Source organism: Canis lupus, chromosome 4 (assembly GCF_003254725.2).
Source record: "Canis lupus dingo isolate Sandy chromosome 4, ASM325472v2, whole genome shotgun sequence".
Classification (NCBI taxonomy): domain Eukaryota; kingdom Metazoa; phylum Chordata; class Mammalia; order Carnivora; family Canidae; genus Canis; species Canis lupus.
Window position 1 is genome coordinate 36,828,932 of NC_064246.1, and position 26,125 is coordinate 36,855,056.

The window sequence follows — 26,125 nt, forward strand, 5'->3', positions numbered from 1 at the left end:
AGTTCAGGAGTGTAATAAAGACAAATCTAGAATACTATGAATTTCAACACCCACTTGTCTACCTAGAGTGAGAAATTTGATTCCCTTCTATCACCTCTTGCCTTCCTCCTTAACTTTAATTCATCCAGATACTTACTGAACATTTTTTTTTCTCAATGGTGCTAGATCTTATTTGTGTTACTAAAGAAGTTTAAGACAGAATTTCTGCCATTAAGAAGCTTGTTGTCTCACGGAGGAGATAAACATTAACCTAAGAAATTAATTACAAGATGACACAAAGTCAATGATAATGTACCAAATGAATGGTTCTGACAGTAAGTACAATAGAAAAAAGAAGAGCTGCAGTGAAGAGGGGTGATGCCTAAGAGAGAGTGGGTTTAGCCTGAGCTGGGAAGGCTGGATAGGTTTGGATAAACCCATGGGAAAATTGGGGGTCCCTTATCCTTCTATAGGTTAGATAAAATAGGAAGCAAGGGAAACAGACACTAAACAACAGCTTCCACTTAATCTTCCTTAGTAGTGTTAACTTGCTAACCTAAATTGCACTATGACCCTATAAAAGAATTTGGATTAGAGAATCCCTGTTGGAACTTTGTCCCAATCTTTACTTTATTCCTGTATCCTTTGAACAGAGTATGGGGCTATACGTGGGGTGAGAAAGTAGTTAGAGGATTTATGCAAAGTACCTACTAGCCTAGTAGTGTGTATGATGTGTCTGGCATATCACAGGTCCTTAATAAGTTTGCTGTCTTTATTTTTCACCAGCTTCCCAGCCCCTGTCTTTCTTGCAGATATAGTAGTGATTGTTCTGGTTCCTCTCACATTTTATGACTGGAATCAGAGGCCAAGCCCTCAGCCCAGTTTTTGGTAAAAGGAAGGTTCTTCTGCTATGGAGGAGAGAGAGTTACTTTTGAAAATACATGACCTAGACTAGGAGACTTAGCCCAATGCCTAAGGAGGTGGAATAAGAGGGAGGACTTGTCTCTCTCAAGTATCCAGCTCTCCCCTCCTTCCTATTTCCCCCAAATCTGATCTTAGGCATGCTTGGCTTGGCTGTGTAAAAGAAATAGTAATTAGAGTCATTTACATGAAGTGTCTACCACTTATGCCTAGTTACGGTGCAGCACAATAACAATTATACATATCATTAAATATGTGTTTGATTAACTTTGCTCTAAGTTTTATTTGATTATAATACTACATTCTGGGTAAGTTGGCTCAGTCTGCTCAGTTTGTTGCTCAATGATATGGCTATCTACAATATGGAAAATTAGAGGGAGTGTTCTTTAAAGGCATTGTTTGAGGGGAGATTTGTATTGGCTTTCTGGAAAATGTGTTTGAGACCACTTTTATTTAAACAGGAAGAATGAAGATCTCCATTTACTCATTCAGTAAATGTTTAATAAATAACTGCTACATACCAAATACAGTAAACAGAATATACAAAGTTCCTTTTCTCATGGAGTTTATATTCTAGCAGTGGGATAAATAAACATACAATATGTTAAGTGGTGATAAGTATTTTGGAGAAGAAAAGAAAGCAGAGGAAGAGGAGAATAGGGAGGTCAGTAGGTAGCAGTTTAGAATAATAGGTGGTCAGGGAAGGTCCCATTGAGAAGGTGACATCTGAGCAGAGACCTAAAGGAAGTAAGAGATTTCAAGGTGGAGAGAAGAGAATGTTACAGGCACAGGGAACACTAAGTGCAAAGATATTTGGTTATGAACAGGCTTGGTGTATATGAGGAATGATAAGCCTGTGTGTCTGGAATGAAGTAAGTAAAGGAAAGATAATGAGATTAGAGAGAGAAAAGGGAAGGGGACAAGTGGGCAGATCACATAGGGTTCTTAGGCCATAGTAAGGATTTTAGCTTTTACTCTGAGCAAACCATTGGAGGGATTTGATCAAAGAATGAATTAATATTTGAGCAAAGGATCATTCTGGCATATGGATAGGTTGTTGCGGTGGGGGACAAGAGTAGAAACTGGGACAACAGCCAACATTTTATGTTTGGCAGTATGATAGAGTGGGAGCAACATGGGCTTTGGAACTATATAGATCTGAATTTAAATTTCAGCTGTAATAATTGTCAGCTGGATAATTGACAAATGACCTTACCTTTTTGAGGATCAGATGCCTTGTTTGTAAAATTAGTCTGAGATCATTAGGATTATCATGAGAATCAGAGACACTTTATGAAGTACCTAGCATATAATAAATGTTCAATAAATGGTAGCTGTTGTTATTATTGAATATTATTCCTGCTGGTGTAGTCTCTCTGAAGTCTGTTTGTGTGCTGGTACATAAAGGATAAGCCGTCAGTCAGATAGAGCTAAGGGAAAGATGATAGGCAAGGTAATGGTAAGGTGGTAAGAATAAGCTAGTGAAAAATAGATTGTAGGAGAATTAGGGAAGCTGAAGGTATTGACTATGTATGCTTGGGTCTAGATGCAGGGATGTGGCTTAGAGTCAGGATACTGTCAAGAGTGGATATCATCTGGAAAAAAAAATAGTGGATAAGTGGGCGAAAGGAGGTGAGAATCCTTGGTATAGACTTGCCTGAGAGCTAACAGAGAAGGACTGAGGCCTAGAATAGGCTTAGACGGGGACGGGTGACTCAGCAAAAATCGTAAGACCTGAACATCTCTAATGAAAACAATTTTTTAATTAGATCGTTTGACTTTTTCTGTTCCATATAACTGAATTTACCTACCTGAATGCAGTTTGTGCCCCACTTAGACTTACTAGTGTTTATATGGCTTTTGTGGTACATAGGAAGATTAGATTAACTGTATCGCTATTGGGATGCCTGGGTGGCTCAGTGATTGGGAATCTGCTTTCGGCTCTCAGGGTGTAATCCCGGAGTCCTGGGATTGAGTCCCATATCAGGCTCCTTACATGGAGCCTGCTTCCCCTGTCTCTGCCTGTGTCTCTGCCTCTCTCTGTCTCTCATGAATAAATAAATAAATAAAATCTTTAAAGAAAAAAACTGTGTCGCTATTGACACATAACTACTAAGGTGTTAACAATTGGGAAAAAGCATAGGTTTAGTAAAAATAACATGGATTTTAGAGGCAGACTGGCCTGGGAAGATACACAAATCTAAATAAACTGAGATTATAATGCAGTCAGGCAGAAAAGGCATGCACATAAATAATGCAAGGTTAGAATTACTAGTGGACATACAGTCTGTTGTGTTTCAGAGGAAATGTGACTAGAGATTGAGATGGAAGGACATTAATGTAAAGGAACAGTAAGCAAAATCACATAAATAGAAAAATATGAGCAGTATACAGGAAAGAAGTTTCAATGTGGTTATAGTATGGGCAGTATGAAAGGAAATACATGGTAGGCAACTGTAGAATGACAAATTAACTTGAAATATGTCGGTTAATAAGGGGCAGAGATTTTTTTCAACTGTAAAAGAATTTTTTGTGTGTTTACTTCACTATAGTATATAGGACTGTTTGGGATGCAAGTGTTGGAAATCTAATTTAAGTAACCTTAAGCAAAAAACAAGTTAGTTTGCATGGAAATTGGGAAATCTAGTGTAGGTTTCAGACAGAGCTGGATCTAGGAGTTCAGATGGTGTCTCTCCTTCATCTTTTGACTCCACTTATCTGTATTCAATAAACAAGTCTTTTCAAGGGCAAACAAGATGTCTCTCTGCAGCTATAGATTTTTAGCCTTTAGTGGAAGGAAGGAGTTCTTTCTCCTGAAACTATAAGTCATTCTAGAGAAAGACTTTTGATTAGGCTTTATTTGATTTAAGTGTCCATCCGTGGTTTAGTCACTATAACCAAGTAGATGACTGTGCATTGTTTAAAAGTCAGAATAAGTAACAGAAAACCCTATTAATATCTGTTAGAAAATTCTGTAAGTCATAGTAACAGGAAACTCCATTAACAATGGGTTTAATATGTAGGGTTTCTTTTTCTCGCATAACAAGGTATCTAGAGTGAGGCAGTGGCTCAGTGATGTAATGAGAACTTGGGCTTTTCTCTTTTGGCTTTGCAATCCTTGTAGCTTCTTGGCTCATGGTTTTAAGGTGGCTTTTTTTTTTTTTTTTAATTTCTAGACTTCATATCTGTGTTCCAGGCAGGATGCAGGGGCTAGAGGGGCAGGGCTATAGATTTTGACTCTTGCAGTCCAATATCCCTATATTAGAATCTAATATTCCTATAATCTTGTGGAATTGAGTTTATTCCAAATTGTGGTGGAATTAGGTCAGTTTTAAATTTACTGACCTTGTTCATGTCTTTTATATGTGTTTGTATGTCTTTATGTGAATAAAATTATACTGTCTTTGAAGTCCTTGATTAATTTGCTTTGTACAGTGATTCAACTTAACAAAAATCATTGTGTTCTACTAAATTATTGAAGCATTGCACTAGGTACTGGGGGTACTCAAGAGTTTGCAAAGGGATATGAGAGAGCTGACTGGGATCTCAGATTTATACTCAGGGAATTTACAGTCCAGTGTGGCAGGCAGACCTGGGCATAATTAAGTATGATACAAATCAGTTGAAGTAGTAAAATAGAGGCACTAACCACTCTTAAAGGTAGAAGGGATTATTTCTGGTTGGCAAGAAAAAGTAGATTCTTACTTAAGTGTTCCCCTAATATTAGGCATGGGATTTTTACCCTTTTTTTTTTTTTTTTTCCTGATAAAGATAAGCATTTAAAATAGCATGAGCCTTGGGGTGCCTGGCTGGTTTAGTCAGTGGACTATATGGCTCTTGATCTTGGAGTTATGAGTTGAAGCCCCATGTTGGATAGAGAGATTACTTTAAAAATTTAAGTTTTGGGCAGCCCCAGTGGCCCAGCGGTTTAGCTCTGCCTTCAGCCCAGGGCGTGATCCTGGAGACCCGGGATCGAGTCCCACATCGGGCTCCCTGCATGGAGCCTGCTTCTCCCTCTGCATGTGTCTCTGCCTCTCTCTCTCTCTCTCTCTGTCTCTCATGAATAAATAAATAAAAATCTTAAAAAAAAATAAGTTTTTCTTTTTTTAAAAAAGATTTTATTTATTTATTTGAGAGAGAGAGATGGCAAGAGAAACACAAGCAGGGGGTGGGAGAGAGAGAAGGCTGAGCAGGCAGCCTGCTTCGGGTCTGGATCCCTGGACCCCAAGATCATGACCTGAGCTGAAGGCAGATGCTTAAATGACTGAGCCACCAAGGTGCCCCTGAAATAAAATCTTGATAAAGAAAACAAGCAGCCAGTGGCATAAGCCTTATAATATATAAATTGTGAATTTCTGTTTAGAGTTATTTCTTTAAGTTAGGATTACTAAAAGTGGAATTACTGGATTATATCTATAACATTTTAAGATTGCTTTTTAGAAAGGTTTTAGTGATTAAAATTCTCACCACTAACATATGAGACTGTTCTTTTCATAACTCTATTCCAAAAAGTAAGGAATTTTTTTCTTTCTTACAGATCTTGGCATATTTGATAGGTAAACAATGGCATTTCACTGTACTTTATATTTCTTTGATTAATAGTAAATTGAAATTTTTTCTTTTTTTAAAAAGCCAACTTGTCTTTTTTCTTTGAAGAATTGTTCTCTCAACTTTGCCCAAGTATTTTTGGGGTTCTTTTTCTTATCAGTTTCTATAAGTTCTTTATAAATTATCTGCCTTCTGCTTCCAAGGTGCTTTCCAGGTTTTTTTTCTACCTATCCATCAGTTTTTACCAAGTTTCCAGATTTATTCAGCCTGAGACAGCAACCTCTTTGTGTGAATACTGTCAAAGCTTTTATTTCCTGAAGAAGAATGCTGATTTTGTAGAAAGATCTAATTGGCATGAATAGAAGTGGCACTGATAAGGAGAAAAGAGATTGGAATTCATGCAGAATTAAGGGAGGTGGGCATCAAAGAGAAAGGATAAAGAATTTATTGTTATAGATGATGGTAGGAGGAAGCTAAGAGGTAGGAGAAGGTGGTGATGGCCTGGTACGGGAATCACTAGGGGCCAGATGCTGAAAGTGGTATACTATTTAGTAGATTCCTCTTTAATAACTTGTTTCCAAGTTTGGAACTGTTTGGCATTTTCTGGAATGGCCACCATCTTATTTGAATGCCTACTGACATAAACTGGATGAACTCAGGCCAGTATTTTTACCCCAGACTTCTTAAGTTGCCCTGCATGTAACCCTTCTCATGTATTAATAATGTAGCAGCAGTGTGCCTCTTCCCTCCCCTTCCCTCCCTTTCACTCCCCTCATATCCCTTCCCATTCCCTCCCCTTGCATTTTAGTTGTCTTCTGACAACTTTCGTTCAACATTTCTATGGAACATTTCCTTATATCAGCTCTACTGTGATATAGTAAAAAAGTTGCTATATGATTTGGCATATGAAATAGCAGTCTGACTGCAGTCTGTGTCTGCTTGAGTTCTCAGTGCCTTCATTCATCTCATCTTATCCCTTTTAACATGGACTTTGTCTTTGCGTCAGTTACACCTACTCATTTTTGCCTCCCTGCTGAAAAGCCAGACCTCAGGATCTAGCAGTTTTCTTCTGCCAAATGTGCTTATTCTTTCCTTCAAAAATAAAATAGCTTCTGAAAGAAATTGAGGAAGACACAAAGAGATGGAAAAATATTCCATGCTCATGGATTGGCAGAATTAATATTGTGAAAATGTCAATGTTACCCAGGGCAATATACACGTTTAATGCAATCCCTATCAAAATACCATGGACTTTCTTCAGAGAGTTAGAACAAATTATTTTAAGATTTGTGTGGAATCAGAAAAGACACCGAATAGCCAGGGGAATTTTAAAAAAGAAAACCATATCTGGGGGCATCACAATGCCAGATTTCAGGTTGTACTACAAAGCTGTGGTCATCAAGACAGTGTGGTACTGGCACAAAAACAGACGCATAGATCAGTGGAACAGAATAGAGAATCCAGAAGTGGACCCTGAACTTTATGGTCAACTAATATTCGATAAAGGAGGAAAGACTATCCATTGGAAGAAAGACAGTCTCTTCAATAAATGGTGCTGGGAAAATTGGACATCCACATGCAGAAGAATGAAACTAGACCACTCTCTTTCACCATACACAAAGATAAACTCAAAATGGATGAAAGATCTAAATGTGAGACAAGATTCCATCAAAATCCTAGAGAAGAACACAGGCAACACCCTTTTTGAACTCGGCCATAGTAACTTCTTGCAAGATACATCCACGAAGGCAAAAGAAACAAAAGCAAAAATGAACTATTGGGACTTCATCAAGATAAGAAGCTTTTGCACAGCAAAGGATACAGTCAACAAAACTAAAAGACAACCTACAGAATGGGAGAAGATATTTGCAAATGACATACCAGATAAAGGGCTAGTTTCCAAGATCTATAAAGAACTTCTTAAACTCAACACCAAAGAAACAAACAATCCAATCATGAAATGGGCAAAAGACATGAACAGAAATCTCACAGAGACATAGACATGGCCAACATGCATATGAGAAAATGCTCTGCATCACTTGCCATCAGGGAAATACAAATCAAAACCACAATGAGATACCACCTCACACCAGTGAGAATGGGGCAAATTAACAAGGCAGGAAACAACAAATGTTGGAGAGGATGCGGAGAAAAGGGAACCCTGTTACACTGTTGGTGGGAATGTGAACTGGTGCAGCCAGTCTGGAAAACTGTGTGGAGGTTCCTCAAAGAGTTAAAAATAGACCTGCCCTACGACCCAGCAATTGCACTGTTGGGGATTTACCCCAAAGATACAAATGCAATGAAATGCCGGGACACCTGCACCCCGATGTTTATAGCAGCAATGGCCACGATAGCCAAACTGTGGAAGGAGCCTCGGTGTCCAACGAAAGATGAAAGGATAAAGAAGATGTGGTTTATGTATACAATGGAATATTACTCAGCTATTAGAAATGACAAATACCCACCATTTGCTTCAACGTGGATGGAACTGGAGGGTATTATGCTGAGTGAAGTCAGTCGGTGAAGGACAAACATTATATGTTCTCATTCATTTGGGGAATATAAATAATAGTGAAAGGGAATATAAGGGAAGGGAAAAGAAACGTGTGGGAAATATCAGAAAGGGAGACAGAACGTAAAGACTGCTAACTCTGGGAAACGAACTAGGGGTGGTGGAAGGGGAGAAGGGCGGGGGGTGGGAGTGAATGGGTGACGGGCACTGGGGGTTATTCTGTATGTTAGTAAATTGAACACCAATAAAAAATAAATTAAAAACAAAAACAAAAACAAAAATAAAATAGCTCTTATTATCACTTGAGTTAATACCCAAAGTATTATGTGTTGAAGGAGTACTATCAGCTAAAAACCAGTTCTCTCACTTCATGATCTGGTCACACGTTTTAATTCAGGCATCTAGAGCATTTTAAGAAAGAAGAAAGTTCAAGGGATTAATATTAGATTAGTCTTCTCCCTTAGAACTGTCTTAGAGCCACAGGCAGAACTTTAGTTACCTTAGAAGATAAGTATTACTGTTATCTTCATTTTACTCACAAAGACACTGGCATCAGAGAGGTTTAGTACTTGTCCAGCATCAGATAGTTTATAAGCAGTAGAGCCAGGGCCCAAGCCCAGGTCAGCCTGATTCCAGGCCTAGCATTCTTCAATGCTACAGGTTCTTTTTTTTTTTTTTTTAAGATAGATTGATTGATTGATTGATTGATTTATGATAGACATAGAGAGAGAGAGAGAGGCAGAGACGCAGGAGGAGGAAGAAGCAGGCTCCATGCTGGGAGCCTGATGCGGAACTCGATCGTGGGACCCAAGGATCGCACTTTGGGCCAAAGACAGGCGCCAAACCGCTGAGCCACCCAGGGATCCGCAATGCTACAGGTTCTTATCTGCCTTCCCATGTATGGAAATGGGAATACACACAGGAAAGTTTGAGGAGACTATGGAAGCCTCAGTCAGTTTTAGGAAGGCAGAGTATTAGAATCCTCAGTCCCTGAATGCCAACGTGAAGTCTAATCTCATCAGAATTGACCTTGTCAGCTTTTCAATTACCTGGAAAAAAGTTTGATGGATTCAGACTGTTTCCTAGTGTACAGAGTTGATATCACCTAAGTCACCTCTGTAAAAGCGTGTGTGTAAAGTGAAAGGATCAGATGAACTGTCAAAATTACTTCTGGTAGTGGCCTTGGAAATCATTCATTCACAGACTGACTTGTTACTAAGGAGTCTAAGGGCATAATATAAAGGAAACACTTGATAGCAAGATACTATTTTTCCATTAAGTAAGTTAAAAAGATTTAATTTACCAAGTCTTTACAGATCATACCTAATATCAACCAATAAGGGCTACCATTTGTGACTACCTGCTATATATCAGGAACTGTGCTTTTAGGGTATAGTTTAATTCTTACAACAATCTTTTGAAACATATTATTCTACTTTTATAGAAGAGGAAACTGAGGCTTGACACGAAAATAATTTCCCCAGTATCACATACCTAGAAAGTGGCAGGAGCCAGGCTGCACAGTCAGCTTTATTATTATTTTTTTTTTTCCACAATCAGCCTTAATTTAAAAACTACTCGAGGGATCCCTGGGTGGCGCAGCGGTTTAGTGCCTGCCTTTGACCCAGGGCGCGATCCTGGAGACCCGGGATTGAATCCCACGTCGGGCTCCCGGTGCATGGAGCCTGCTTCTCCCTCTGCCTATGTCTCTGCCTCTCTCTCTCTCTCTCTCTGTGTGACTATCATAAAAAAAAAAAAAAAAAAAAAAAAAAAAAAACTACTCGAAAGAATTATCCAGAAATGTTCAGATTTTAAAAAACAAAAACAAGTTTCAGAATACTAAATTTAATATGATGGTCAATATATTGTTCTAAGAATTTGTTAAAACTGTTTATTTCTATAAGAACTAATGATAATATAATTTTGAGAATAAATCGTTCTTAAAGGAGATACTTGGAGGCCGAGGATGGGATTGGGAAGACGCACACAGTTAGATGATCAGTTTTGAGAATAGTGTAGTTTTTGAGTTGGATGATTGGTTTGGATATATATTCTTTTGTATATATTATAAAGATTTTAAAGAGCTTATATGCTTCTATTACACTTCTTGTCATTTATTTCACTTCTACAGGAACCTTGATAAAGCAGCCACTGTTAAAATTCAGAAAAGTTTAGAGTTTTTTCTCCATATGAAACACACTTAGTATTACTTTGATTTAATCTCTGATGACAGTGTGTGATAACGATATAATTGCCATTAATGATTGTTTAGGGAGAAGCCTCTTGGATTTTTTTCTAGGTTCTTTGTATCTGTGCTACCTTTCATATCAGTTTTTTCAAAAGGTAATGACCAGTTTAGTTTTGACTATTGCCTTGTAAAAAGACTTTGTGTATGTGTTTGTTTTAAATACAAACAAACATAACTTTGTGTATGTGTTTGTTTTAAATACAAACAAAATTCAAACATAACATAACATTGATAATAGTAACTTTGAACCCGTGTGCCACCTGTTCATTAACACATGGTCACTGCTGTTTTATCTATAATCCATCCATAACCTCTTCTCCTCAGATTATTTCAAATCAGATCCCAGATACCATTTCATTATATTACTAAGTATCCCTGAAAGAAAATCTGTTTATTTTTTAAATTTTATTTTTAAAAAGAATTTGTTTATTTGAGAGAGAGAGAGAGAGCACTAGAGAGGAGTAGAGTGAGAGAATTTTCAAGCAGACTCCCTGCTGAGCTCGGAGCCCAGTGCAGGGCTGGATCTCACAACTCATGAGATTTGTGATCTGAACTAAAACCAAGAGTCAGATGCTCAATCAACTGAGCCACCCAGCATCCCAAGATCTCTTTAAAAGAAAAAGTAGTCTATTATACTGTTATACTTAAAAAATTAATATCAAATAATTGGTAATTATTTGAAATCAGGATCCAACAAAGTTTACACATTGTAGAGTTTTTGATACTAATATACTAGGCTCTTTTATTTACAGGAGAGTCACACCTGCAAAGTGTTCCTTTTTAAGACTTAAACACTTGTGATTTATACTTACATAAGTTTAGTATTGTAATTAACAGTAATTGTGTTATAGTTGTTTTTATTCCCTCCCTAGAATCTTAACAGTGCAATGCAGGTAGACCCTCTGAAAATGTATTCTTTTAAAGCCAAAGTTGACAAACTTTTCTTAAAGGGACAGATAGCAAATATTTTAGGCTTTGCAGGCCATATGATCTCTGTCATAACTACTCATATCTCTGCCACAGCTACACAACTGTGCTATTAGAGCACAAAAGCAGCCAGAGACAGTATGTAAATGAATTAGGGCTATGTTCCAGTAAAAGTTTAGTTCTAAAAACAGGTGGTCAGTCCATAATTTGCCTATCCCTGTTCTATAGCACTGGTTTTTCAGAATGTGTTCAGTCTGGTTCTGTGGAGGTATGGAAAGGGCATGGCAGCCAGGACTAGTATTGGTGTAACAGTCTACGACTTCATTACCCACCTCATCTAGAACTCTGCTTTTACGGATTTTTATATATTGGGTTTCAAATGAGATTTTGAAATCCTAAAAACAGGATTCTCTCGTTTAGGGAAAAAAAAAAAGTTTTGGGCAGCGGGTGGCTCAGCGGTTTAGCGCCACTTCAGCCCAGGGCATGATCCTGGAGACCCGGGATCGAGTCCCACGTCAGGCTCCCTGCATGGAGCTTGCTTCTCCCTCTGCCTGTGTCTCTGCCTCTCTCTCTGTCTCTGTGTCTCTCATGAATAAATAAATAAAATCTTTTAAAAAAAAGTTTTAGGGCAGTCCTGGTGGCGCAGTGGTTTAATGCTGCCTGCAGCCTGGGGTGTGATCCTGGAGACTCAGGATCGAGTCCCATGTCGGGCTCCCTGCGTGGAGCCCGCTTCTCCCTCTGCCTGTGTCTCTGCCTCTCTCTCTCTGTGTGTTTCTCATGAATAAATAAATAAATAAAATCTTTTTTAAAAATTTAAAAAAATAAAATAAAAAGTTTTAAGTTCATGGGTGTATAACACATTCCTAGTCTTTATAACAGTGACTCCTATTACTATTGTTTTGTGTTAGGTACTATGTATGCACTTACATATTTATACTTATCCTTATCTTATCTGATCTTTGTAGCAACTTTAAAATTAAATCCTTGGGATCCCTGGGTGACGCAGCGGTTTGGCGCCTGCCTTTGGCCCAGGGCGCGATCCTGGAGACCCAGGATCGAATCCCACGTCGGGCTCCCGGTGCATGGAGTCTGCTTCTCCCTCTGCCTATGTCTCTGCCTCTCTCTCTCTCTCTCTCTCTCTCTGTCTCTCAGATGTCTCTCTCTATGTCTCAGTCTCTCTATCATAAATAAAAAATTAAATTAAATTAAATTCTTCATCCCCAAGGAGAAGTTAAGTAACTTTGTTAAAATCACTAAGCTAGTAAATTGGATTGTTTGACCACCCCTTTTTTAAGATCTATTTATTTACTTGAGTGGGGTGGGGCAGAGGAAGGGAGAAAATGCGAAGCAGACTCCCTGCTGAGCACAGAACCTGACTCAGGGCTTGATCCCATGACCCTGAGCCAACTGAGCCACCTAGGCACTTTGTCTCTTAATAGATAAACAGTTTTTTTAAGTTATAAAGTGGTATACGTGCTCACTGAAAAAAAAAAAAAAGGCAACAGAGAAATAATTACATTAGGTTGTTTAAATTTTTCATCGTTAAAAATAGTGCTTTGGTAAGATATCTTTGTCTTGTGATCTCATTTAAATTCAGATGATTTCCTCAGAATAGATTCCCAAAGTATAATTCATGGATCAGTAGTGTGAATTATTTTAAAATTCTAGATATACATAGTCAAGTTGTTTAAATAAAAATTCCAATGTTAAAGAAAAAATTAGCTATAAATATTATACATAAGTGCTAGTAAGAACTAGACAGTGACTTTTTCTAAGACCTCTAAATTATTCAATACCTCATAGATTGAGGAATTTTGTTCATGAAAATATAATGGTGGTAGACCCTTTATATTTCTATATATCAAGTAGGAATTGTGTGGTTTAAAGATTTTTCCCAGTGTTTACTCTGCCTTTAGCCTCAGGATGTGGGGGCACTACTAAGAATATTTTTATATGAGTACTTTTGTCTTTTTATGGATAGATAATTGAGCAAACTATGCTGACACTTCAGATGCAGGGCCTAACTATAGCAGTGCTGAAGGTTAGGGTCAGGAGCTCAACATTCAAGTGTACCTCTTGAGAAAGCAAGCTTATCTCTAAACTTGAAAGGAAATTACTACAACTTGAATAGGACAAAGAGCCTCTGGTTTCTCTGAAAGAAAGAGGACAAATTGGTATTGTGGTACTGGCTTTGGAGTCTAACAGACTCTAAGACCTACCTATTCAGGACCAAGTATTTACAGAATTGAAGCCTTTGAGTCTTTATTTTGATCATCTATAAATTGGACCCAGTGATGCCTGCCTGTTTAGAGTTGTTTATACTTAGGAAGTGTCAACATAATCATTAGGGTTTCTGAATTAGAAACTATCTTTAGTAGAATAAGATTATCAAGTCTAGTACCTGAGAGAACAACAAGAATTTATTTATTGAATGGAATGAGGTAGATAGGGCTTTTCTGTTTCAAGAGTTATTTTAGATCAGGCTGAAGAGACATTTTTATCTAAGTTATAAAAGTATTCAATTGTTCTTAAAGCAAAGAAAACACTCCAGCAAACTAGTGAATAAGAAACTACTTTGCCAAATTGTATATATGTTTATAATGAATATCAATTTTATGTCAGGAATGTAGAATACTGAAGTGAATAAGAGACAGTCTGATGGGGGAGATAAGTAGTTAAAGCAGTTATTTAGAGTGTTGTATGAGAAGTGTTAGATGCACATAGGGCCCTGTTTAAGTGTAGAGATTGAGGCCTTCTTGGATCAGGGAAGGCTTCCTGGGTACTGCCACTGGTAATGCTGGACCTGAGTTATTAGAGCAGAATGGAAAATTGGAGAGATTGAGGCTAGAAAGAGGAAGACAAATAACAAAGGAGTGTCAGTGAAAGTGGACAGATTTGAGAATCTTAAAGAATCAATCATACTTTGTGCCTGGGGATCAGGATGAGAGAAAGTACCTTTGATTTAGGTTTCTGGGTAAGTCCACTGTAGGATGCTCAACTTAGAGAGTCCCCTTGAGTAATTTAGAAGACGACTGTATTATTTATACTATATTATTTGTCTTCCTTTACTGACAACCCCAATCAACAATTTCATATAGCACCTGTTATAACTGAGGTACTGTTATACAAGCTGAGAATACAATACTGAACCAAAAAGAAATGTGTGCTCTCATGAAGCTTACATTCTCATGGAGAGAACAAATAAATAAAAACATAAGGAAAAATAAGGCAAGAAATAGAGAATAGAGAATGACCAGGGCAGAGAAGGCAGTGAAGGGGCAGGGAGGAGCTCTTAAATGAATAGAACAAGAAGACCTTCTTGAAGTTATATTTGAATAGTGTCATTCCAGGTAAAGGAAATAACTATAAAGGCCCTAAAGCAAGAGTGTGTTTGACATGTTTCTTAGAGCAGCAGGGAAGCCACAGTGAGTACAGTGGCATGAGTAACACGGGAAAAGAGAGATCAGATCAGTGATAAGATCATCTGGGTTTTTGTATTCTAAATATGGTGAAATGCTGTAGAACAATTGAGAGCAAGAGAGTGATGTAATCCGCTGCTGTGTGAAATATAGTCTGTAAAGGGCCAGGAGCAAAAGTCAAAGTGAACAGACTAAGCAGGAGGCACTTGCAGTATTCCAGGCAGGATCTGATGTTTCCTTGGATCATAGTGATAGCTGTGAGGTAGAGAAGTTGCCAAATTTGGGTCGTATGTTGAAGACTAAATCTACAGGACTTTTTGGAGTATAACAGAAAGAGAAAACTCAGGTGATTCCATGGTTTTTACCTTAGGCAACTGGTTTAATAATGACTCCATTTTTTGAGATTGGGAAGTTCAAGGGATCCAAAATAGCCAAAATAGTCCTGAAAAAGAACAAAGTTGAAGGTTCACACTTCCTAATTATATAATTACCAATCAAGATAGTATGGCATTGCCATAAGGATAGTTATATATAGATCAATGGAATAGAATTGAAAGTCCAGAATTAAAACTGTACATTTATAGCTAACCAGGTTTGGACAGGCTATCAGGATAATTCAGTAGGGGGAAAATAGTCTATTCAGCAAATGGTGCTAAAAGAACTAAATGTCTAAAAGAAAAAAAAAATCGACTCCTACTTCACACTATATACAAAAAATAGATCAAAGACCTAAATTTAAGTACTAAAACTCTTAGGAGTAAATCTTCACGACCTTAGATTTAGCAATGGATTCGTAGATATGAACACCAAAGTATAAGCAATATAAGACAAATAGAGGGATCCCTGGGTGGCGCAGCGGTTTGGCGCCTGCCTTTGGCCCGGGGCGCGATCCTGGAGACCCAGGATTGAGTCCCACGTTGGGCTCCCAGTGCATGGAGCCTGCTTCTCCCTCTGCCTGTGTCTCTGCCATTCTCTCTCTCTCTATCTGTGTGACTATCGTAGATTTAAAAAAAAAAAAAAAAAAAGACAAATAGATAAATTAGACTCTCAAAATTTAAAACTGCTATGCATCAAAGAACGCTTTCAAGAAAGTTAAAATATACAGAATGGGAGAAAATATTTGCAGATTGTATGTCTGTTAAGGGTCTGGATTCTAGAATATATAAGGAACTCTTAGCAATCAACAACAAAAAGACAACCCAATTAAAACAAAGGATTTGAGTAGACATTTCTCCAAAGAAGATACACAAATGACCAAAAGCTCATGAAGAAAATGATCAACATCATTAGTTATTAGAGAAATCCAAGTCAAAAGAACGAAATGCTTCATACCCACTAGAATGGCTATTTAAAACAAAAATAACAAATGTTGGCAAGAATGTGGAAAAATGGGGATGCCTGGGTGGCTTGGTGGTTGGCCATCTGCCTTCGTCTCAGGGTGTGATACCAGAGTCCTGGGATAAAGTCCCACATTGGGCTCCCCCAAGAAGCAGGCCCCCATGGGGAGCCTGATACTGGACTCAGTCTCAGGACTCCAGGACCATGCCCTGAGCAGAAGACAGACGCTTAACCACTGAGCCACCAGGTCCCCCAACAAATAAAATCTTAAACAAAAAAATGTGGAAAAATGGAAACCCCTCCAGTACATTTTCTGTGGGAATATAAAACGTTGCAGCCATTGTCAGGGTAAAAAGGAATGAATTACTGATAATATGCTACAAAATAGATGAACCTTGGACATATGTTAAGTGAAAGAAGCCACTCACAAAAGACCAAACATGGTATGATTCCATTTATATAACAGGCCCAGAATGGTCAAACCCTCAGAGACAGAAGTAGATCAGTGGTTGCCTAGGGCTGGAGGTTAGCAGAGAAATGGAGAATGACTGCTAATGGGAACAGGTTTCTTCAGTTATCAAAAATACTATAAAATTGATAGTAGTGATAGTTGCACAACTATGAATATACTAAAAACTATTGAATTATACTTTAGATTAGTGAATTACATAATATGTAAATCACAGCTCAATAAAGTTGTATGAAAACAAAAAAAAATGGTGACACCAGAGTCAGGATGAATACCAGAGGTTTGAGGATAGCAGAAGAGACATAAAATAGACTCTCCCAAGGTTTGAGGATAGCAGAAGAGACATAAAATAGACTCTCCCAGAGGGGAGAGTAGAAGAATAAATTGACTATGAAAACATATGATGACTGCTGGGCAGTACTGAGGGACCACTAGAGGTCTACAGCCTTAAATACTGTGAGCCCAGTCAGCATTGTTGTGTTGCTTAGGTGAGGACCGTAATAAATAGCTAGAAGATTGAATTTAACCAATACTGGGTTTTGCCAGGGAGTACAATAGAATTTAGAAATATTCAAGGGACTTGTTATATGATAACCGTGAAATCTAAGTTCACTAAGAAGTGAGACCATGACAGGATAATGGACAATGGAAAGGGGATAGTCTGGAATTAGATGTCCCAGTGGGGCTGAAGGATTATTGGAGTTAGGACATTAGAGGACTGAGTTGGAAAAGATAGGTGGTGGTGATCAGAGAATGGTACATCTGAAAATGAGATCTCAGAAGCGGCACAGTTACTACTGACAGGCACAACCAGGGTTGAAGAACCAGAAAACACAGAAAATGAATTGGCTGTTTCCTTACTTCTGCCAAGGATGGTACGTAACTGGTACCACTTGAGATGCAAGGGGCAGGTTAATTCATTACGTACAACGGATTGTCTTGGGCATTAGGCCTACTTCTCTCTCAGAATCCCACTTAAGAAAGGCTGAGATGATACGATCCATGGGAGTTGATGGCCAAAAGGTCAAGGAACTGAGAGGACAGCGCACTGGACAGATCACACCCTAGGTTGAACCTACGAAAACTGCAACTTCATCTGCTTCAGTCTAATATGTAGATATTAAAGTCACCAAGAATGATGGCAGGAGTGGTGAAGAGATAAGACAGTAAGTGGTATGTTAAAACTTTTAGCGAATGGCCAGGAAGTGGGGTGGCTGGTGAGGGGCAGGTGACCAGGAGGATAGCAGATGACTACTTCAGGGGTAGGGTAGCAGGGCTAGCACAATGGTTTGTGTTTCAAACTAGGTTTTTCTAGTAGTCTGGAAACAAATGAGAGGCTATTTACCCCATCTCCAGGTCAGCAGTACTGTGGTATAAGGAAGAAGAAACCGCCTGTCCTTAAGAAGCTACAAAGAGGGGGATCCCTGGGTGGTTCAGCAGTTTGGCGCCTGCCTTTGGCCCAGGGCACGATCCTGGAGTCCCGGGATCGAGTCCCACGTCCGGCTCCTGGCATGGAGCCTGCTTCTCCCTCCTCCTGTGTCTCTGCCTCTCTTTCTCTCTCTCTCAGCTCTCTCTCTCTCTCTCTCTCTCTCTCTCATAAATAATAAATAAATAATTCTGAAAGAAAGAAAGAGAAAGAAAGAAAGAAAGAAAGAAAGAAAGAAAGAAAGAAAGAAAGAAAGAAAGAAGAAAGAAAGAAAGATACTACAAAGAGAACAAGATCTTCCGAGGACAACCATCTTTCAACGGGAGTAAAGAGGATGATGGAAGCTTTCACATAGGAGGCTGAAAACATCAGGGGTTTTATTGATCACTGACACGAGTTCCAAGGGGAAAAGTCATTTTGAGAGTAGGAGGGAAGATCAAGTCAGCTTACAGAAGTCCCCCCACATGACAGTCATGTGGGGATGAGAATCTAGGTGATGAGAGATGTCATGGGAGGCTTGGGATTCTCATGGTGTCTAAAGTAAACAGACCTAAGGCATGATAGGATTAGTCCCTGGTTATCTCTTAAAGGAGCAGTGCTAGCCAAAGGAGGTGTCCACATGACACAAATGTTCTTTATCTGTGGGGTCAGATATGGTAGCCAGTGGCTATTGAGTACTTGAAATGTGACACACAAAAAAATGAAAAAAAAAATATCAGTGAACTATGGGACTATTTTAAGTGGCCTAATACACAGGCAGCTACGGTCCCTGTAGAGGGCAAGGGACAAAAAATTTTTGAGGAATTAATGACTGAAAAAATTCCAAACTTGACAAAGCCTATAAACCTGTAGATCCAAGAAGTTCTAGGAAGCACAGGCACAAGAAACATCATCATAAATTTTAAAAAGCGCATCATACTCAAATTGCTTAAAACCAGAGATAGAGAAAAAAACCTTAAAACCATCCAGAGGAAAAAAGACATGTTACGTGCAGATGGGAAAAACAGGAATTAATCAGATTTCTTGGTAGCGACAATACACGCAAGAAGACCGTCAGGCAGAATTTTCTTAAATTCTGAAAGAAAATGGTTATCAACCGGGATGCCTGGTGGCTCAGTGGTTGGGCGTCTGCCTTTGGCTCAGGGCGTGATCCTGTGGTCCCAGGATCAAGTCCCACATCGGGCTCCCTGCAAGGAGCCTGCTTCTGTCTCTGCCTGTGTCTCTGTCTCTCTCTGTGTCTCTCATGAATAAATTAATAAAATCTTTAAAAAAAAAAAAAAGAAAGAAAGAACATGGTTATCAACCTAAATTTCTATACCCAGGGAAATCTTTCAAAAATGAGGGCTACTAAATATAATAAAGTATCTCGGATTAGATCCAAGAATATAAAAATTAAAGGGGGTAGTAGTGGAAAAACTGGTGAAATCTGAATGAAGAATGGAGCTTAGTTACTAGTTGTACCAAAGGGGTGCCTGGTTGGCTCACGGTTGGGTGACTGACTCTTGGTCTCAGTTCAGGTCTTGATCTCAAGGTCATGGGTTCAAGCCCACATTGGACTCTGTGCTGGGCATGGAGCCTACTTTAAAAAAATATATTTATGTGGCAATGCTAATGTTTCAGTTCCAACAAACATACCATGGTTACATGAGATGTTAACATTAGGAGAAAGGGAGTGAACGTTACAAAGAAATCTCTATACTACTTTTCTGACACCTTTACAAATCTAAATTATTCCAAACTCAAAATGTTATTAAAATTTTATTTTTTTAGGGACATCCCTGGGTGGCTCAGTGGTTTAGTGCCTGCCTTTGGCCCAGGGCATGATCCTGGAGTCCAGGGATGAAGTCCCGCATCGGGCTCCTTGCATGGAGCCTGCTTCTCTCTCTGCCTCTCTCTCTCTCTCTGTGTCTCTCATGAATAAATAAATTAAATCTTAAAAAAAAAATAAATTAATTAAATCTTTAAAAAATTTATTTTCATGAGAGAGACACACAGAGAGAGAGGTAGAGACACAGGCAGAGGGAGAAGCCGACTCTATGCAGGGAGCCCCATGTGGGACTCGATCCCGGGACTCCAGGACCACGCCCTGGACCGAAGGCAGGCGCTAAACCACTGAGCCACTCAGGGATCCCTGTTATTAAAAATTTAAAAGATGAAACAGACTTTTCAGATATACTAACACTGAAAGAATTCATCACCAGAGACCTACTCACAAGAAATGTTGAAAGTCCTTGAGGCAACAGGAACACTGCAATGGGCTGGATTGTGTCATCATGCCTCATGGGACTGAGTAGCTAAATTTTACATTTATTTAATTCTGATTAGGATTCGAATTTAAATAACTACATGTCTCAAAAAATGGTAGATAGGGACGCCTGAGTGGCTCAGTGTTTGGGTGCCTGCCTTTAGCTCAGGAGGTGATCCCAGAGACCCAGAATTGAGTCCCACATCGGGCTCCCTGCATGGAGCCTGCTTCTCCCTCTTCCTGTGTCTCTCTTTCTCTCTCTGTGTCTCATGAATAAATAAATCAAATCTTTTAAAAAGGAAAAGGAAATGGTAGATAATTCTAATGATGGCCTTTATGTTGGGACTAGTGTTTTGGGGGAGGCTGATAACAATGAGACAGGCACCACGCAGGTGGAACAAGCCTTCGGTTCTACCTCTAACTTCCCACTTATGAAATGGTAGGCGGAGGATGGTTGGTCTTAGCAGGACCATACGCAATTCTGTGGCTTCCTATTTTTTCTACTGAGGTGGTTTTGAGTTTGTGGGTGACCGAGTCGACTGTCATTCTATCAAATCTCTTCTTTGTGTGTATAATTTCTACTCTCCTCAAGGAGCCATCATCTCTAATGTTTACAATTCTAGGCTGCATGTTTTTATTTTTTAAAGAGTTTGTTTATTTGGAGGAGAGAGAGAGTGGGCATGCACATGGGGACCTGGGAAGGACAGAAGGAGAGGGACAGGACAGGCAGAGTCCCTGCTGAGCAGGGAGCCAGACTTGGGGCTCGATCTCATCAGGCCCCTGAGATTATGACATGAGCCCAAGGCAGATACTTAAAGGACTGAGCCACCCAGACACCCCACATATCTTTAGTTTTGATTGCTTATCTTCTTTGATTTGGAAACAGTATAGAAACAAAAGTTTACTCAGTATTGATAATTGTTCTGTAAGGCTTTGTTTGTTTACTTGACCATTCTGTTTGTACAAATTAGTATGAGAACTAAAGATTAAGACCTAACATAAATTATAGATAAGGTGGTAGGCACTGGTTCTAAGAGTAGTCCTAAAGCTTTGGATAAAACTAAGAAATCTGGAATATAATGGGAATTATATAATAACAACAGATGTTTGCTGAGGGCTTTTTGTGGGCTAGAGACTATTACAATTTATTTGGGTTATTTGTTCTTTACAAAAACCAATGAGGGTAGATGCTCTTCTCTCATTTTGTAGATAAGTCAGCTGATTCTCAGGTTAAGTAACTTGCCCAAGGCAAACACAGCTAGTGTTTGCTAGTAGAACCCCAACTAGTAGAATCCCAACTTGGACAACTCTAAAGTCAGTGCACTTTATTCTGCTAGGTGTTGCTGCTGCTTTTTTATATTAATAGTGCTAAGCCCAGTCACAAGCACAGCTCCTTAGGATGTTTTCCATCCAGTGTTACATAAAGGCCTAAGTTAATGGTTTTAGGTTTATATGTGGCCCTCTCAGCTTTCAGTGATATCTCTCCTTTCTATTCTATCCCTCCTACCTGGTAGTTGTCCTCAGACTCCCTTGTTCCTTTTGAAATCTTTGGCAGTTGTTACCAGTAGTTAGGTTTTGGACTTAAGTTTCATATTGAAATTTCTTCTGCAGCTATTTGAAACAGCGGTTTTCAGCCCTCAAAAACTCTAGTGTGTAGCAGGCTCCTTTAAAGCAACATATACCTTCATGCTCCTTGGTAGGGACGATAGGTTTCAAAGGGAAAATGTAGCTGTAGGGTCCAGTCCAGTTCACTCTCTGATCATAACACTTTTTTTTTATCATAACACTTAATAAAAGAATTAGCATATAGTTTTTAGCCATCTGCCAAATCTCTACCCTCAAATTCTTTCCCACTTGCCCACTCATTTACCATTTTCTTTTCTCATTCTTTATCCTCTTATTTTCCAGGAAAGGCAGCCTGCCCTTGTAAAACAACATATGCTGCTTTATTTTATTTTTTATGATTTTATTTTTAAGTAATCTCTGTATACAACCCTGAGATTAAGAGTTGCATGCTCTATCGACTAAGGTAGCCAGGTTTGTCAACATATGCTTTTGTAAAATTAGATTTGTGTTGTGTTCCTGGTGCCACGTTTCTTTGTTGTTGCTGTTGTTTTAGCTTTCTGATCTTAATCAGGTTATTTATTATTTCATCAGCTATAAAATACAGATAATCATATGCCTTGTGGTAAAAGATTAGAAATTATGTTTATAAAGTCACTGGCACAGAAAATGCCCTCATAAAAAGAGCTTTTTTGAATCCATTGCTGTGATTTAATTTGGCAAATATTTATTAGCATCTTATCAATTCTGTACTCTGCTGAGGATGCTGAAGAAACAAAACCCAGAATCTCTGAATTCAGAAAGTTACATGGTATAGAAGGAAGACTGACATATAAATAAGTAACAACAGAAATCTGCTATGTGCAATAGAGGCATATATATATATAAGTGCTAGAAGCAATTAATTCTTTTTCTAGCCTTGCTTTTGTGGAGTGCTTTCCAAGTATTTCTTTTTGGAAAAATACTTGGTAGTCAAGATGGACAAATGGAAAGAGAGGGAGAAAAACAACCCTTAAAGGTTTCTGTAATCTGTGAGGTGCTATTCTTTTGAGAATTGATTTCAGTGAGACACTTGATAAGATCTCTCATAAAGTCCTTCTACATAAGATGGAGAAATGTGGACTGGCTGTTAGAATAGGAGGTGGATTTGAAGGTGGTTATACAACTATGTCCAGGATGTTTTTCTCCTACAATACTTTCTTTTTATTTATAAATCTCTGGGTTGGAAAGAACCTTGGAAATAGATAATGTACTTTAATTTGTACCTAAGACTGCTCTATAATCTGGTCTCTTTTTTTCTTTTTTAATTTTTAATTTGACAGTATAGAAAAGTATATAGTGCAAAAAGTATGCCTCCGTCCTGTTGGATTCCCCAAGAGTCCCTGTCATCTTCCCCAGAGACAAACACTATTTATATATTGTTGCTTGTGAGGGGTAAGGGGGGGAGGAGTTGTGTGTGTATATGATCTTGTTTTATCATGCATATCTTTTAAAACCTTGTGTTAATAATTACTTGAGTGTATATACTTTCTCCCTTAGTAACTTGTAAGCTCCTTGAGAGCAAGGACCCTATCACATGATTTCTTGTATATCCTCCAAATCACTTGCACATTGAAGATTCTCAATAAATATTTGCTTGATTAAGTAGTTAAAGGAAATTTGGATGACAGCGAAGAAGATGGTCATATCTAGTAAAATGCCACAGGTTTCTGTCCTTGGCTTTATCATTTATTATAATGATAATAATTTTCCTCAGTGACTTGGATGAAGATGTAGAAAGCATTCATGTCATAAATGCAAATGACACAAAGCTGGAAAAGAGAGCTGATAACATCAGATGACAGAATCAAGACTGCAGATGATCTCAACAAATTAGAATGTTCAGCTGAAAAGAACAGGGATAAATATAAAGTCTTGAGTTTAAGGGGGGAAAATTAACCAACAACTTAGTTACCCAAGTATAGAATTAGGAGACTTGTCTTGATAATATTTTATTTGAAGATAATTTGGGAGGGTAGGGGATAGATCTTTTTTAAAAAATATTTGTTTGTTTGTTTGTTTATTTATTTATTTATGATAGAGAGAGAGAGAGAGAGGAAGAGGGAGAAGAAGGCTACACGCCAGGAGCCTGACACAGGATTCGATCCTGGGACTCCAGGATCGTGCCTCGGGCCAAAGCAGGCACCAAACCACTGAGCCATCCAGGGATCCCTAGGGGATGGATCTTAATTGCCTTTAAGATCAATTTAAGATTGTCAGGAAAGCAAATACAGCGTTGGCTGAATTAGAATATGAGTCTTGGGGTTAGTTTGTGGTTCTTGTGTTCTCTTTAATGGTCAGACTGCTTGTTAAGTGGTCCATTTTGGGGTTCCACACATGTAGAGAGAGACTGACAAATTGGGGTGTATGTAAAGGAGATCAACTAGGAATATAAAACTTGGGTATAGGAAATCAGGCTGATCTATCCTGGGTTCTACCACTTAACCAATTGTGATAGCTTAGCAAAGTCAATTTCCCTGAGTTTGTTTCTATACTTTAAAGTAGGGGAAAGAAAAGAAAAGAAAAGAAAAGAAAAGAAAAGAAAAGAAAAGAAAAGAAAAGAAAAGAAAAGAAAAGAAAAGAAAAGAAAAAAGAAAGAAAGAAAGAAAGAATATAATACCAATTTTGAGGATGGTTATGAGGATTAGAATTAACCTAGGCAATCAAAAGTTTCTTCAGTTTGAACACCAATAAAAAATAAATTTATTATTAAAAAAAAAAAGTTTCTTCAGTCATTAGAGATTAGATTAATGTCTAGATATAGTCCCTGCTTTGAAGGAGGTTCATTTCAGTGGGGCAGACAACTAAGTAAATCCAAGATTGTAATCTAGCTTGTTCAGCATTCAGAGAGCTGATTTATGGAAAAGCAGGTAAACTTACTCATATAGCTCCCAGTAAATAAAGATTGAGTTGGATTGTTATGTAGCAATAGAATGAGTTTTTCCCTAGGAGAAAGTGAATTCCCCTCAGTGAATGGATATAATCAAGTTGTGGATATATGATTACTTACTGAAGATGCTATAGAAGGCATTTTTTTATGAGTAGGTTGGACTAGAAAGGTAGGCAAACTATGGACAGCTGACCAAATCTAGCCAGATATCTGTTTTTGTCAAGTTTATTGGAACATACCACACCCAGTTATTTGTGTGTTGTCTGTGGCTGCCTTCCTACTACAGTGTAGAGTTAAGTAGTGTGACAGATCATATGGCCTGCCAAGTCTGAAGTATTTACTGTTTGGCCCTTTACAGAAAAAGTTGACTCCTGGACTAGATCAATGCTTCACAACCCAAATTATTTTGTGAACTGATAACCTTCCTAAATTCTCTGGCATGGGGATTTCAAGTCGAGAGGGAAGAAGGCAAGATTTGAAGTGAGATGGTTATAGTTTTTCTTGTTACTGCAAGGAATGAAGAATAGAGAACAGTTGATTAACCTCCATGATCTCTTAAGAGACCATGACTTTATAAACAGATGCCTTTTGATGTGAGACAAAGTGTTGGTATGCCACCTGGGCTAAAGTTGTTTATGCCACTGGAACTGGGAGGTGGTCCTAGTGTAGTGTGAAAAACTGCTTGTGTTAACCATTGTGTACTCGTTTCCTCTCATAATTGGAACACTTTCTAGAGTAAAGATTGGAGCTATTATGGGTACTCAGATAGATGTAGCTATTGTTACTGTATATCATAGGACACCTCATTGGAATGTGTCACACCAGACAGAATTTTGATTGGAAAAGTGTAAAGGGATTGGGTGCTGCTAGTTGGGGTGCTATGCAAAACCTTATGTGGACTAGAATTTTTTTTATTAAAAAATATTTTTAAAAGAGTCTATTTATTTTAGAGAGAGAGAGCACGTAAGCATGAGCAGAGGAGCGGGCCGGGCAAAGAGGGAGGGACAAGCAGACTCTGCGCTGAGCACGGAGCCCTTTTGGCTCCATGTCACAACCCTGAGATCATGACCTGAGCTGAAACCAAGAGTCAGACACTTGACTGGGCCACCCAGGCGCCCCTAGACTAGATCTTTAAATCTCTTGGCAAATAGGAGATAAAAAGATCTCATTAGGGGATAAAAAGATCCCACAGCCCATCTTGTGGCTGGCAGTTTTAGTGCATACATTACAGGTGTTATTCTCTTTGCTAGAAAGGCAGAGGTTTCCCACACACTCCACTTTTTCCAGTGGAATAGGATTTTAAACTTTGCTTCTTCCCATACATTTTGTCTTTTATATTCAGAGTCTACTACCAACTAATAGTTTTATTTCTTTCCCTTCCTTAATTCCTTCCTCCCTCCCTCACCCTCCTCTCTCTTCTTCCCCCCCCCTCCCTCCCTCCCTTCTTTCCTCTCTCCCTCCTTCCCTTTGTCTTCCCCCCCATCCTCCCTCTCTCCCTCCCTCCCTTCCTTCCTTTCTTCCTCCTTTTCTTCCTGGCTCTCTCTCTCTCTCTCTTCCCCCTCACCTTCCCTTTCTTTCCCTCCTCCTTTTGTTGAAAG

At 38.7% G+C, this 26,125-nt stretch overlaps 1 protein-coding gene and 2 long non-coding RNA genes across 8 annotated transcripts in view; 2 read left to right on the forward strand and 1 right to left on the reverse strand.

Moving 5' to 3' along the window:
- The window catches only part of UIMC1 (ubiquitin interaction motif containing 1), a 127,140-nt gene that overhangs the window by 95,527 nt on the left and 5,488 nt on the right, over positions 1-26,125 (forward strand). The gene's annotated exons all lie outside the window — the stretch shown is intronic.
- The window catches only part of LOC118354461 (uncharacterized), a 50,895-nt gene that overhangs the window by 13,329 nt on the left and 11,441 nt on the right, over positions 1-26,125 (reverse strand). For both annotated transcript variants that reach the window (XR_007410053.1, XR_007410052.1), the window contains exon 2: positions 14,923-14,999. This is a non-coding gene — a long non-coding RNA (uncharacterized LOC118354461). The remainder of the gene's footprint in view (positions 1-14,922; positions 15,000-26,125) is intronic.
- Positions 321-26,120, forward strand: LOC125754915 (uncharacterized). Its single transcript, XR_007410054.1, has 2 exons — positions 321-16,644; positions 16,687-26,120. It is a non-coding gene; the product is annotated as an uncharacterized LOC125754915 (long non-coding RNA).